A 3047-nucleotide genomic window follows, 5' to 3' on the forward strand; every position below is an offset into this window, starting at 1 on the left:
TTCCCTGCTTATTTTCTTATTTTCTTGATGTCTATAATACCTCATGTGAATCACACCGGAACGAGAAAAATCCTGAGACTGTACAGGTATGAGAATATACAGTTAAGGATAACTTAAAAGAAATTAATTGATACAAATTATAGCATCAAGATGAATATACTTTTTGGTAGGCTATCGCCTAAGAAGTTCATAATTAAGCATGCTTGAATTATTCTGCTGCTACAAAATATGATTGCTAAGAAAGAGCAAAAGGACTAACATAAGTTCCACGTTGCATTGGAGATTGATATACTTATATTCCAATCAGACAAAGTTGATCCATTAACTGAAAGGGCATCGATCACCCTAAAAAAAGTTATAGAAGTACATCACTATTGTTTGACAAACAAACCGACTGGACAACGACAATTCCACATTTTCCTGTTATCATCACTCAGATAAAAGTAGAATTGATAGTTACGAAGAACAAATTTTCATCCTTTAACAAAGTATGTCATCTACAGAAAAAGCAGAGTAGTAAGACAAGAAAACATAACTCAAGTTTCTGCATCACTGCCATAAGAAAATTAGTCACCAAACTTTTTTTTTTTTACAGAAGTCACCAATCTTTTCATTAAATAGCAGTGCAGATTCTTTCCGTGCCTGGCCTACAAAAACTTGTGAAAAGTTTACAATGTCCTCCTCTCTTTGTTTTCTTGCACACCGAAAACTCTGAAGTAGGCAACTTGCAACTTTCCGGTACATCATTAAAGAAGACCATCATAAGCCAATCTTGTAAGCAATAATCAAACTGACAACTTTCCAAAGCCAGCTACTAAAGAGAAAAAAATAAAGAAATCATGCACTATTAAGCAAAACATAGAATTTAATAAAACTTAACTGGAGATTTGCAAGGGTTCTTACATAATTCTGATTGGTTATATAGTTCCACATGAATTTGTTTCCTGAGACAGACATAATGAAACAAAGGGTTAGTACTAGGATAAGTTTCCTCTATCTTAGAATCTAAAGTTTCATACCAATTCAAAGTTCCTAGATCAAACAACAATATGGTTTTTCTTTATGCGAGTTTGTGTGGAGACAATTATGAATGTATTGCAAACCACTCATAGTGTGCCTGTTAGAATGTCAAAGAGTATTTTCATCATTTAGTTATTCTTTACCTCATCCATCAAATGAGGCACTTCATTTGTTTCGGGAGATTCCAAAAGGATTTTATCTCAATAAAAATTGGAATGTCAAAATCCTGAGATTCAGGTACATCTAACATCCTTGGAGTTTCCACAATTTCAAGGCAACCTGAGGATTGAGAAGGGATTAGGGGAGTGCCAACAGCTTAAGGGAATTACGCATTTTCATTTTATTTTGAGAATAGGAGTTGAAGGTCAGAGGAAGAACATGGAGAAAAACAATGTTAGTAAAGATAGAAGAGCTTATAAACAAAAAGAAAAAGAAAGGTGATCAAATCAAACTTACATAGTGCACAGTAAGTAATGGGAGATTCTCTCTGCCTCTGTACACAGTGTGCAATAAGTAAAGTATGGTGGCATTCTGTTGGAAAGGGAAACGAACTATGTCTTTTGCATAGAATAAGATTACATTTACTATAAAAGTAAAATAGTGTATTACTCAAACAATAGAATAAGATTACATTTACTATAAAAGTAAAATAGTGAAACAATTCTAATATCTTTGTCTCTAAGCATAATTTCTTCCAGAGAAGCAGTATGAAGAAAATTACATAATCATTAAGCTTCTAAAGTCTAACCTAATAAAAGCATACCTGCCAGCATCTTCAGGTTCATCTAACTCAAAAGCATCCAACTCAAATCTTTCTGGTTTAGTAACAGGCATACACAACGTTTCCACACATACTAAGCCTTCTTTGTTGACGACAAATTTGTTGATTTTGACGAGAACCTCATTACAATCTTCAAGCACATATTCAACCTTTTTATAGAATATTCTGATAGTGCCAAAAAGAAGTTAGCCAAGCAATCTGTAGGATACAGCATCAATTTCTTGCAAAATCTTGTCTGCAGAAGGAAAAAATGAAATGAAAATAATGGCAAAACAATAGCATATATCACAAATCTTAAAATGATTTCACAGAAGAATAAACTCTTAAAATAACATCATTTTGTTGGCGGCTAATTGGCTATTCGCAATGACTGTAAGACTTCTCAACAATAATTGTTGTTGTTGCATACGATTGCAAATAAGTATATCTGCTTCCGGCCAAGGGGATTTTAATATCCTCCAAGGGACCTGTTGGCACTCATAAGTGGGATCTCCCTCTCAACAAGATTTTCTCCATATATGCATTCGTCAGGATTCAAACCCTTTACTACATGCTTAAGGGATTCGTGTCTAGTACCACTTGGATAAACCATTTCTTGGTACCAACAATAATTATGGTGAGCAGCTTGAAAGAAATCATGGGTACTATAACAATGATGGTTACTTTGTAAAGTATTAGATGATTTGGAAATTTTGTGACACATTTTGTACCTTGGTAAAAAATTTATTCTCATTTACCAACAATATATTGTCTACCTAAATCTAATTCTATCTTGATAAGTTTCTCAAAATATCTAATACGTATGGATTCTTCCCCCAACTATTTAGCAAAGAGATGACTAGATCTACATCAAATCGATTAGTGTGGGTATTCACCATGTCTTTTAGTGAGGATACAAATTAATCATGTAATTGTTATTAATGAATGAGTTAATTTACAATAACAAAAGAGGTAGAAATTTTACCTTATATAGTTAATCAAAGAAATCATGGTCATTGAAGATGTTTATGGGCCATGGTTAGAACAAACGATACGGCAAAGCATAAAAGAGAGGGCAAAGAAATATGAGACATGGTCAACGAATTCCATCTGAGTAGATCTGCAATGGAGGTCCATGAATGGGGTTTTGTTCCTTGGCTCATGGATCTAGCATACACAAAAAGATACAAACATGATAAAAAATAATTATAAAGTGTGGACAAAGTCAGTCTTAGACCTCTGGGTCTAATAACCTATTTGGTGAGAA

General features: G+C 33.5%; 1 long non-coding RNA gene across 1 annotated transcript; it reads right to left on the bottom strand.

Annotated features, from left to right (window-relative positions):
• Nucleotides 1-719: 719 nt before the first annotated feature.
• LOC106794290 (uncharacterized) lies at nt 720-1576 on the bottom strand. The gene is made up of 4 exons (XR_005890598.1): nt 1477-1576; nt 1164-1299; nt 904-944; nt 720-814 (listed from the first exon to the last, which is right to left on the bottom strand). It is a non-coding gene; the product is annotated as an uncharacterized lncRNA (long non-coding RNA).
• Nucleotides 1577-3047: the final 1471 nt, after the last annotated feature.

The sequence above is a fragment of the Glycine max genome, unplaced genomic scaffold, assembly GCF_000004515.6.
Source record: "Glycine max cultivar Williams 82 unplaced genomic scaffold, Glycine_max_v4.0 scaffold_32, whole genome shotgun sequence".
NCBI classification, from domain to species: Eukaryota; Viridiplantae; Streptophyta; class Magnoliopsida; order Fabales; family Fabaceae; genus Glycine; species Glycine max.